The sequence below is a fragment of the Trachemys scripta genome, chromosome 1, assembly GCF_013100865.1.
Source record: "Trachemys scripta elegans isolate TJP31775 chromosome 1, CAS_Tse_1.0, whole genome shotgun sequence".
Classification (NCBI taxonomy): domain Eukaryota; kingdom Metazoa; phylum Chordata; order Testudines; family Emydidae; genus Trachemys; species Trachemys scripta.
Window position 1 is genome coordinate 156,024,923 of NC_048298.1, and position 12,755 is coordinate 156,037,677.

The 12,755-nt window shown below is 42.6% G+C and overlaps 1 long non-coding RNA gene across 1 annotated transcript in view; it reads right to left on the reverse strand.

The window, feature by feature from the left end:
* Positions 1–902: 902 nt before the first annotated feature.
* The window catches only part of LOC117887810, a 112,143-nt gene continuing 100,290 nt past the window's right edge, over positions 903–12,755 (reverse strand). Inside the window, exons 7-8 of the long non-coding RNA XR_004648208.1 lie at positions 2,514–2,654; positions 903–1,718 (exon numbers count right to left, since the gene is read on the reverse strand). This is a non-coding gene — a long non-coding RNA (uncharacterized LOC117887810). The remainder of the gene's footprint in view (positions 1,719–2,513; positions 2,655–12,755) is intronic.

Sequence of the window (12,755 nt, forward strand, 5' to 3'; positions counted from 1 at the left end):
AGGAATAAGCTGCCTAGCCGATTCCATGACTGTTTAGCATTTACAAAGCCTGATCATTTCAGTACAGAAATAACAGAAAGGACTGAAAACAAGAGTTTGTAAATGGAGGAGGTCTTAAGATTTGTAGAGTCAATTTATTTGAGGTGGGGGTTCACTTACCATTCTCCAAATGCCCAATCCTCATTCTACATTTGAGTTAGTGTTTCTGCTGCTTAGTTCACATCTCTCTACATTTTAAAAACACCAGTTCTGAATGCAGCAGAAATAGTTTTTAGGCTCCTGAACCTAGGAATCTGTTCTCATATTCTTATAGTCCACTATGTTTGTCTAACCCTTCAGTCATATTTCATATTGTCACCACCTTCATGTGAATTAAAAAATCCTAATCCTTTATGCATATTGTTTAGTTTAACAGTAATTAAGAGTTCATTGACAAGTTAAGAAAAATTAAAGTCTGAACCTTAAAAATCCTCCCTAATTCTACTCTCTCATAATCTGATTCTGTACCATGTCATTAAAAATACAGTAGAACTCCACAGTAGAATATGTACAAGATCATCTTAAAGTCAAGTAGAATGAAACTCATGAATTCTTTTTCAGCCTCAATCTTGTGGCCCAGATGCTCAAAAGAATTTAGACTACTAACTTCTGGAGGATCTAGGCCCCTGGCTATAGGACAGTCTGTTTCTCATTTCCATTAGTTCAGGCCTCCAGCAATGCCCCTGAAAGATCTAGCTATCCGGCAATGTGCCTGTATCCCTATATGCATACTTGACTTTCCCCAATGGATTGGTCTGCCTACTAGACCTAACACCAAACAAGGCATTGGTGGCAAAACCTTAATTTTACCCCAAACATTACTGCCCATACCCTTGCTTTTATTGAGTAAGAAGTATCCCATAAGTTCCAACAAATAAACAAGGCAAAATAATTATAACATGTGTTTTGTTGTCATGAGATTACTCAGAACAGCACAGAACAACAGCATAATTTAAACAACCTATACAACAAACATAAGCAACACAAAGTAATTACATGAGCCACCTGAAACTCGCAAAATTGTAGCATCTGAGCAGGTGGAAAGTAGTTGCAGAAGGCAAAGAAAATAGGGTCCCTGTACCATGGCCTTCAGCAGGCCATGATAGCCCATGTGCAATCCGTAACACAGTCAGGGAAAATCCAGTGGACTGGCCCAACTACGACAACCACTTCTTGGCTCCAGTTAGCCTAGTGGTCCCCTGCAAGGGCTGATGAACCGCCTTAGCTAAAAAAGGAATGGTGAAATGTGTGAAAAGGCTGGGAAGAGGAAGAAAATAGTACAGAGATGAGTGAGGAACAGACTATACAAAGGATAGTTGCAGTTTGTTGGTCCCACCTCAGTCAAAGCAACATGCACTCTACTGGGAGCACAAACTAAAGGATGCCTTCCAAAAAACTCATGTGCACACTCAAATTCCTGCATGTCAACATTCAAAGGCTCAATAGCATTAACAACTGGACTCATGAAGTAAAACAGTCATGCTCAACACTTCCCAGATTGAGGCTCTAGTGGTTTGCTTTAGTCTTTATTTAGGGCTAGTCTTCACTACAGCGCTAAATCAGCGCCGCTGTGATCGATGCAGCGGGTATCAATTTAGAGGGTCGGTGAAGATGCGCTAAGTCAATGGGAGAGCACTCGCCCGTTGACTTCAGTACTCCAGTTCAACAAGAGGCGGAACCTATGTCAACAAGAGACAAGTTACGTCAACTTATTATGGTACTTATGTAACTTAACTAGTGTAAATTAGATCAACTTACAGCGTTAGTGTACACAAGGCCTGAGTAACTCCAGGCACATGCTAGTAGACTTAGTAGACTATGTGATAGATCCAGAATGGGTGGGGTTCTAAAGGGTGAGTACATACAACTGTTTCTTGGCATACACATCTCCAAATGATTGCTATGGAAGTTCTAAATTAACTGTGCCAACATAAATGTGCCATAGTCCATTGGAGGAAAAGGAACTTATTGATGTCTTTAAGATCTATGTCACGTATCCAAATCGGTTTTAAACTGCTATTGATAATGAGGACATTTTGCCAGAAAGATTGACTCTGGCATCATGGTGAGAATTCCTTGATTAGTCAAATAATGTGGTTTTTGGAAGGCTAAAGTGGCACTTCTCTAAATAGGCTATATCGTAGACAGTCTTTTTTTATGATGCTGAGTTCTTGAGATATGAGATTTTCATAATTACACTTGTTTAATTCTAGACCATCTTTGCTAACAATGGGTTGAAGTGATTGGTCTGTATTGGGTACTGAACTCAGCTTGATCAGTGATGAACAAGCAATTTTAGTAATGTGCAAGCCATTAGAGCTACTTCCTCTCCATCTGTTCACATGAGAATCTGGGCCAGAATCTCTGAAATTATTTACTGATGTGCATTACTGAGGTGCAGTAAATTTCTCAAACATTCAGAATATGCACTCTGCAGTTAACTTCTAACTACTGGGATTTAAGAGGACACATACCAGGAGTAGGTTATCCCATCATTACATACGGCAGGGTTTCATGGCTCTTCTTCTGAAGCATCTGGTTCTGGTCACTATCAGAGACAGGATACTGGACTAGATAGTTCATTGGTCAAATCCAATAGGACATTTGCTATGTTCCTATGTACAATTGGGAAAGTAATTTAAGTACAGCTATTGAGTGGGTTTGAATTTCATCTTGTTTTCTAATACAATATTTGCATACTTTATTATTCACCCAGAACTAGTTGAAAATATAAATAAACAAATTGAATGTCACTTTCCAATTTAAACTAGCCATTATCAATTAGTCATGCACAATTAGAAGCACATGCATCTAATGTTACCAAGCATATTTTTAGCAATAAAATGTTTTAAATGCTGAGTTGACATACATTTCCGCTCTGCATGTTTGGCAATTATGACTTGTGTAGTAAAACAACTGAATTGTCAAAGCAGTTGGCCTTTGCAGTCCAATTTATCTTCAACATCACTCAGATTCCTGTGTTCATGTTGCCATTTTATCTTGGCTTTGGGAGCAACACAATCCTGTTTTCTATGATCCTTGTCAGATGATTCAGTCACATCTATACTCTTTCCATGTTCTGTCTTTCTTCGTTGTTAAATCCTGACATTGCAGGTTTTGAAAAATAACCCATTTTTCCAACACCGGTCAATATTTTGTTCACATTCAGCTGCATTTGTGGTTTGCTTTTTCTTTTGATATTTGCCTAAAATAAAGTTACTTTTTAGGGGTTGATGCTGTATTGCTTTCCATTAAATTCCTCAGCATATGTGCAACTGGGTTTGTTTCCCCTTAGATATGGGTCAAAGTATGTTCTCAAGTGGTACAACCTTTCTTGTTCTTTTACTTGTATTCGGTGCTAGTACTGTGTCACCTATACTGTCAACTGACTTTCTTTGTACTCCTTTAGCTTCTAGCTTCCTATGCCAATATTTTTTTGATGTGTACCTGGAATATTTTGTATAGTTCTTTCTGAAATGGTGATTATTTGGCTAGGCAGGCATTTCCTGTCAGGTTCCTTTTCTGCACACTATAGCCAATCCATTCTGCCTCTAGCTGTTCACTATCAGCACACCTGTCCACACCTTATTGTACTGGTCTCTGCATATGCTGTGCAGCCACCTACCTGAGGTCAGTAAAGATACTGTGCTATCTCTAAAACACAATGCTATTTGTTTCTAAGTTATGGAAGTACTAGCCCATTTCACTGGTAGGAAACTGTGAAAGAGGATAGATTAAGTGACTGGCCCAAGATCTGACACTGTGTTACCAAGCCAGGAACTGAATCCAAGAATCCTGAGTTTCCAGTCCAGGATCCTAGCCACTAGACATCCTTCCTTCCATAATGAGCAGTTCTTGGATGCAGCTATTTCCTATTATCATACAATCGCTTCATTACTTCAACCACCCATTCAACCTTCAGTTTGCATCCTTGACTACTTTTATAATAGCTGGCTATAGCCGGGTGGTCACCCGCTCCTGCCTGGGAAGGGGTAAAGCCAGCCCTGCAGAGGGCTGGGGCTGTAGAAGGAAAGAGCTGGGTTGATTGGGGGAAGCAGCTTCAGCTGGGCTATGCCCCAATCAGAGCCCAGCTGGCCCTATAAAGGCTTGAGCCAGGGGTAAGGAGACACTCACTCTCTGCATTCAGAGAGAGAAGGGCCTGGCTGTAGGGAGCTAGAGACAGGGTACCTGAGGGGAGCAGGGCTGGGGAAAGGCAGAGGAGCTGCAGATAGGAAAGCCCTAGGCTGTGGCCTAGCATAAGGCCAACAGGTACTGGGGGTTGCAGAGGGCAGCCCAGGGGTAGGCAAAGGCAGCAGGTCCAAACCCAACCTTGCCTGTGATGAGTGGCTGATACTGCAGTCTGCCCCTGAGCGTGGGGCTAGATGAAGACTGGCAGTAGCCTGATACTGAGGCAAGGTGGGGATAGTGGGTGGGGGTTCCCCTGGGAGGGAGAGACCCAGTTAAAGGGGCACTGGGGTCCTGGGAGGGACCCGGGGGCTAGTAGTGACAAGGTGGATCACCGGACTGCAGAGGGTGCTCCAGGGTGCTGGAAGAGCTAATTCCCAGGGTAACCAGCAGGAGGTGCTGCAGGGGTGAATCCGACCCTTACACTGGCCTTGGCTGTTTTTATCAGTTCTATGAAAAACTTTGCAACCAGCTTTTCCTCCAACACATTCCTCCTCCACCCCTACTCCCAGAAAAATCCTGACTCCTGTCCCACCCGCAAAACATTAACAACTGACTCTTGCCATACATATTCACACCCTATTTTGCATCAATTTGAATGAATAACACACACATTTGTTTGGATAACCATGTGTCCCTAAAAACTGGGAAGGTCTTCTTTTCAGGGTCTGTCTGTCAGGTTTTTATTCAAAACAGAGGTTTTGAGGAGGGTTGTTTGCTTGTTCATTTTTCTAAACCCCAGCAGATGGGAAACCTGCAGGAGCTGCCAGTCAACTGAAACTGCAGCAGGCTGATAGTTTCCTCTTTGTGTCCCATTAAGTCTGTCAATGAGCACCCTCCCCAGCAAACAGTCAGATCCATGTGAAATCTAAGACTCTGGGCACTGCTACAATTGGTGAGCCTATAGCCAGCTCAGTGGTCTTGCCACCAAATGTAACTGGCTACTGATCCAGACTGTTTGAAAACTGGAAATATAATGATTTCAGCCTTAACTATGAGCCATTACACCACCCCATGAAACCATAAGCATAAAGAAACCTAAAATATTTAGTTCTGCTGATGCCAGTAAAACATAACTTTTGGACCTTTTGGTTCTGCATCACAATAAGACTATTTTGGAGCTTTCATCAAGGTTCATGCTAGACACTGAACTACAGAAGATGTAGAACATAGCAATCTCTCTAGGGACCTAGTCCAGCTCCCACTTAAGTCAATGAGAGTTCAGCAGGGGGGAGGGATAGCTCAGTGGTTTGAGCATTGGCCTGCTAAACCCAGCGTTGTGAGTTCCCTCCTTGAGGGGGGCCACTTAGGGATCTGATGCAAAATCAATATTTGGTCCTGCTAGTGAAGGCAGGGGGCTGGACTCAATGATCTTTCAGGGTCCTTTCCAGTTCTGAGATAGGTATATCTCCATTTATTATTTATCCACAGATTTAAGTGGGAATAATTATTTATTATTAATTGCTTACATTGCAATATTCCCTTGAGGCCCCCCTCAGAGATCAAGGTCCTATTGTTCTAGGCACTTTACAAATACAGGATAAGACCAGTCCATGCCTTAAAATGCCTACGATCTAGGCTAGTGATGATGCAACAGACAAATAAGGAAAATGAATGGTTGGGGGTTATGGGTAGGGAAGAACAAGGTAACAATAATATGAGCATCACTTCATGCAGCATAGTTGTGCAGATGGATGACATCCCAGACTGTGTCATGTGAAGAGAATGAGCCTGGAACCTCTGGATTGAAGAGCATGAGCAAGAGTTTGAGCCTAAAGAACCCGGGATTTTAGCTCAAAGGATATAGCAGGCTCATAACTCTCTACTTGTGGCGTAGTTCCGATAGGGGGACAAAGCACCCCCTGTGTTAGCATGGGATACACACACAATGTAGCTGAGTACCTGAGTAGCTGTTATCAACCAGGGCTGTTCTATGGGCACTGTGGTAAAAGAGCATCCTAAGGAGAATTCACAGTTTTTTCCTGGAGTTTTTGCCATGCATAAGAGGCAGCATGGGAGAAGGTGACTAACACGGCTACCCCTCTGATACTCTGAGAGCTTTGGCAGTCTAAGCAGAGAGAGAAGGTTAGATCTTTGAGATGTTGAGATGAAAGAAGGAATTGGATCGCACCCTTAGACACTGTAACTTCTAAGTGAATAAATTGCATATACGCTTTGCTTTATCAAGCTGTATGCTGAGTAACGGACATCAGACTTTGACCTCTGTAAATATATGACCAGCACAGTGGGGCCCTGATTTCAGGGCCTTTAATGCTACTGTAATAAAAATAGTAATAATAATGTTCCCAGTCTAAGTATATTTTATACGATTCTGAACAAGCTAGGATGTGAGTAGATATGTTTTTTTTTTAAAGTTCCCCAGCTACACAATATCTTTGAAATATGAAATGTTCCTAATGCTTCTCCTTACAAGGTGTTACAGATTTATATATCTCCTATCAAAAATAAATTGCAAGCCTGTCAGTACATGCCAATTCTTATTAAGGAATTACATCTGTAAACATTTTCAACACCGAAGTGGCTTTCTGACATAGAGTACAGTTCTTTGATCACTAGGAACATCAAGTTACATTAAATATGAGCCCTTAAAAAACAGACAACATAAGCAACTCCAGCAGAGGGAAGTACTGGAACTTCTTTATTTTGGCCTACCTACTCCCCCTTTATTAACTAATCCCAATCCAATTTTGGTTACATATTTTTAAATATGTAAGTATTTCTACACTATTCTACTAACAAGCAGAGGTGCTTTGTTCCACTCACATTTACACACATTGATACACATGCCCTCATGATCACCATTTGACGCAACACCCGTCTGTCCAACAATCTAATTCTCCTCCCTCCCCTTTTCTCAAGGGAGGGTAAATAAATGTTACCTTTTTATCTTCATTTTGTCACTACAGCTGTTGCTGTTTTATCTGTATTCTCCCCCCCCCACTCGCACCCCCTCCCCACTACGTTGATATTTCCAGTTTGAAAGCTGATGGATACACTGCTGGAATTCCGAAAGTCAACATTTGGAATGCTCATTTATATGTCAATAACCAGACCACTCTTCTGAGTTATAGCAATTCCAGGTTTGGGGCTCTGGCAACAAGATGGATGCTTTTGAATGCACTAACTTCTTCTATGTACTTTACACAGCAATAAAAAGTATTATCTATAGAAGTATTGTCCCACTTGAACCATACCTTTTCATCAAGACCACTTTTTCTGTTTTCAATAGGTTATTCAGGATGAGTCAAATATTATTTTTTCCTAACAGCTTAAATACCTTGAGCATCTTTTTTGCCACCTTTATTATATTTCCATCTGTGCAGTGGAAAGGCAACTGCATTCAACCCTATTTATCCCAAGTGGGATTTCTGATCACAGAATATATTACAGAATAAAATAGAAGATGGTGCTTTGCTATTCGTCAGGTATTTTTGTCTGATGGTTTTGTGTTCTTAAAAAAATTGTAAAGATTCTGAAATGTTTATTTATAACATTGGGTTACTGAACAGACTTTCCTAATACAAATCAGGGTAGCAATGATCTTTGAGTTAGGTATTTATTATGCTGTTTAGTGCTTGAAAGTTAACAGCAGGGGGCAATAGGATACCAAAAATGAACCAGAATTCTGTCACTGAGGAGCTGTGTGATTCAGCAAGGCTGAAGCATTTGATCTTCTGACAGGATTGAGTCATTCAAAGGTTGCCTTAGCTCTGTCTCTTGATTTGTAATACTTCGCTCAGCATTCACTTCTTGTCTTATCTTGACCATATTCAATCAAATCAAATTAATGTCAGAGAAAAAGAAAATCAGACTGAGATTAACTAATATGCATTTGCACAGCCCCCCCCCCCCCATCTCAGGGGTGCCCTCCCACTCCCGAACACTGTGGGGGGCGGGGGGAAAGAGAGGACCCTGTGCGCAGTTGCAACGCCATATGCGCAGTTGCAACGCCACTCGGGTGGGTGACCCTCCCAATTTTCATAGTATACAGGATCCCAAAATTCTTTAATTTGCCACTGGAGGAAATCACCTCAAAACAGTGGTGGGTAACCTGCGGCCCATCAGGGTAAGCTGATGCGGGCTGCGAGACATTTTTATGACGTTGACCATCCATAGACACAGCCCCCCGTAGCTCCCAGTGGCTGTGTTTCACCATTCCCAGCCAATGGTAGCTGCAGGAAGAAGCAGCAGGCAGCAGGGATGTGCTGGCTGCCACTTCCCACAGCTCCCATTGGCCAGGAACGGCGAACCGCGGCCACTGGGAGTTGTGGGGGGCTGTGTCTATGGATGGTCAACGTCAGCAAAATGTCTCACGGCCTGCAATCAGCTTACCCTGCCTCAAAACCTCTGCCTCAGGGCCAGATGAGGGAGGCCTAGTTTCTGAGTGGAAGAGCGGTGAGGTTACAACCAGAAATGGAAAGATGGACAGGCAATTGTTGAAAGTGAACACTTTCACTTTGTGTCTCCCTCTCCTTTTTACAAAAAGAAGAACAGGAGTACTTGTGGCACCTTAGAGACTAACAAATTTATTAGAGCATAAGCTTTCGTGGACTACAGCCCACTTCTTCGGATGCATATAGAATGGAACATATATTGAGGAGATATATATACACACATACAGAGAGCATAAACAGGTGGGAGTTGTCTTACCAACTCTGAGAGGCCAATTAATTAAGAGAAAAAAAACTTTTGAAGTGATAATCAAGCTAGCCCAGTACAGACAGTTAAGAAGTGTGAGAATACTTACAAGGGGAGATAGATTCAATGTTTGTAATGGCTCAGCCATTCCCAGTCCTTATTCAAACCGGAGTTGATTGTGTCTAGTTTGCATATCAATTCTAGCTCAGCAGTCTCGCGTTGGAGTCTGTTTTTGAAATTTTTCTGTTGTAATATAGCCACCCGCAGGTCTGTCACTGAATGACCAGACAGGTTAAAGTGTTCTCCCACTGGTTTTTGAGTATTTTGATTCCTGATGTCAGATTTGTGTCCGTTAATTCTTTTGCGTAGAGACTGTCCGGTTTGGCCAATGTACATGGCAGAGGGGCATTGCTGGCACATGATGGCATATATCACATTGGTAGATGTGCAGGTGAACGAGTCCCTGATAGTATGGCTGATGTGATTAGGTCCTATGATGATGTCACTTGAATAGATATGTGGACAGAGTTGGCATCGGGGTTTGTTACAAGGATAAGTTCCTGGGTTAGTGGTTTTGTTCAGTGATGTGTGGTTGCTGGTGAGTATTTGCTTTAGGTTGGGGGGTTGTCTGTAAGCGAGGACAGGTCTGTCTCCCAAGATCTGTGAGAGTAAAGGATCATCTTTCAGGATAGGTTGTAGATCTCTGATGATGCGCTGGAGAGGTTTTAGTTGGGGGCTGAAGGTGACAGCTAGTGGTGTTCTGTTATTTTCTTTGTTGGGCCTGTCTTGTAGGAGGTGACTTCTGGGTACTCGTCTGGCTCTGTCAATCTGTTTTTTCACTTCAGCAGGTGGGTATTGTAGTTTTAAGAATGCTTGATAGAGATCTTGTAGGTGCTTGTCTCTATCCGAGGGATTGGAGCAAATGCGGTTATATCTTAGAGCTTGGCTGTAGACAATGGATCGTGTGGTGTGTCCTGGATGGAAGCTGGAGGCATGTAGGTAAGTGTAGCGGTCAGTAGGTTTCCGGTATAGGGTGGTATTTATGTGACCATCGCTTATTAGCACAGTAGTGTCCAGGAAATGGACCGCTTGTGTGGATTAATCTAGGCTGAGGTTGATGGTGGGATGGAAATTATTGAAATCATGGTGAAATTCCTCAAGGGCTTCTTTTCCATAGGTTCAGATGATGAAGATGTCATCAATGTAGCGCAAGTAGAGTAGGGGCGTTAGGGGACGAGAGCTAAGGAAGCGTTGTTCTAAGTCAGCCATAAAAATGTTGGCATATTGTGGGGCCATGCGGGTACCCATAGCAGTGCCGCTGACTTGAAGGTATATATTGTCCCCAAATGTGAAATAGTTGTGAGTGAGGACAAAATCACAAAGTTCAGCCACCAGGTTAGCTGTGACATTATCAGGGATACTGTTCCTGATAGCTTGTAGTCCATCTTTGTGTGGAATATTGGTGTAGAGGGCTTCTACGTCCATAGTGGCCAGGATGGTGTTTTCTGGAAGATCACCGATGGATTGTAGTTTCCTCAGGAAGTCAGAGGTGTCTCGAAGATAGCTGGTAGTGCTGGTAGTGTAGGGTCTGAGGAGAGAGTCTACATAACCAGACAAGCCTGATGTTAGGGTGCCAATGCCTGAGATGATGGGGCATCCAGGATATCCAGGTTTATGGATCCTGGGTAGCAAATAGAATACCCCTGGTCGGGGTTCTAGGCATGTGTCTGTACAGATTTGTTCCTGTGCTTTGTCAGGGAGTTTTTTTAGCAGATGGTGTAGTTTCTTTAGGTAATCCTCAGTGGGATCAGAGGATAATGGCCTGTAGAATGTGGTGTTAGAGAGCTGTCTAGCAGCCTCCTGGTCATATTCCAATTTATTCATGATGACGACAGCACTTCCTTTGTCAGCCTTTTTGATTATGATGTCAGGGTTGTTTCTGAGGCTGTAGATGGCGTTGTGTTCTGCATGGCTGAGGTTATGTGGCAAGTGATGTTGCTTTTCCACAATTTCAGCCTTTGCACGTCGACGGAAGCAATCTATGTAGAAATCCAGTCTGTTGTTTCGACCGTCCGGAGGAGTCCACGCATTTGCTCCAATCCCTCGGATAGAGACAAGCACCTACAAGATCTCTATCAAGCATTCTTAAAACTACAATACCCACCTGCTGAAGTGAAAAAACAGATTGACAGAGCCAGACGAGTACCCAGAAGTCACCTCCTACAAGACAGGCCCAACAAAGAAAATAACAGAACACCACTAGCTGTCACCTTCAGCCCCCAACTAAAACCTCTCCAGCGCATCATCAGAGATCTACAACCTATCCTGAAAGATGATCCTTTACTCTCACAGATCTTGGGAGACAGACCTGTCCTCGCTTACAGACAACCCCCCAACCTAAAGCAAATACTCACCAGCAACCACACATCACTGAACAAAACCACTAACCCAGGAACTTATCCTTGTAACAAACCCCGATGCCAACTCTGTCCACATATCTATTCAAGTGACATCATCATAGGACCTAATCACATCAGCCATACCATCAGGGGCTCGTTCACCTGCACATCTACCAATGTGATATATGCCATCATGTGCCAGCAATGCCCCTCTGCCATGTACATTGGCCAAACCGGACAGTCTCTACGCAAAAGAATTAATGGACACAAATCTGACATCAGGAATCAAAATACTCAAAAACCAGTGGGAGAACACTTTAACCTGTCTGGTCATTCAGTGACAGACCTGCGGGTGGCTATATTACAACAGAAAAATTTCAAAAACAGACTCCAACGCGAGACTGCTGAGCTAGAATTGATATGCAAACTAGACACAATCAACTCCGGTTTGAATAAGGACTGGGAATGGCTGAGCCATTACAAACATTGAATCTATCTCCCCTTGTAAGTATTCTCACACTTCTTAACTGTCTGTACTGGGCTAGCTTGATTATCACTTCAAAAGTTTTTTTTCTCTTAATTAATTGGCCTCTCAGAGTTGGTAAGACAACTCCCACCTGTTTATGCTCTCTGTATGTGTGTATATATATCTTCTCAATATATGTTCCATTCTATATGCATCCAAAGAAGTGGGCTGTAGTCCACGAAAGCTTATGCTCTAATAAATTTGTTAGTCTCTAAGGTGCCACAAGTACTCCTGTTCTTCTTTTTGCGGATACAGACTAACACGGCTGCTACTCTGAAACCTCTCCTTTTTACGTAATTTTCTCTCTATTCCCTCTCTGCCTCGCCTTTATCCCTCCCTTGTTCTCTTCTCCTTGCCAGGCTTTCTAGGTCTACTCTTCAAAAACAAAGTTGCTACTGGAAAATTTCAACTGGAAAAATGTCTTGACCTATATGCTGACTAAGGGTTTGATCCTTATTTAGAGCCTTAATTTTGCCATAGGGTTCGATGGGAATAGGATCAAGCCCTAATACCCTCATCCATCAAACCACATAAGCACATGCTTACCTCTAAGCATGTGAGTTGACTCATTGATTTCAAAGAGCAGCAAATCCATTCTCTGTTAAGGTTATTGTGTGCAGGATCAACAGGATAGCAGAGACCTCATTTATTGATTCTTGGATTCCAAGGCCAGAAGGGACCATTGTGATCATCGAGTCTGACCAAAATAATGCTTAGGGCAGATCTTTTAGAAAAACATCCAATCTTGATTGAAAAATTGTCAGTGATGGAGAATCCACCATGACTCTTGGTAAATTGTTCCAGTGGTTAATTGCCTTACTTGTTAAAAATACCCACCTTATTTCCAGTCAGAATTTGACTAGAGTCAGCTTCCAGCCATTGGATCATATTATACCTTTCTCTACTATATTGAAGAGCCAATGATTAAATATTTGTTCCCCAGGGAG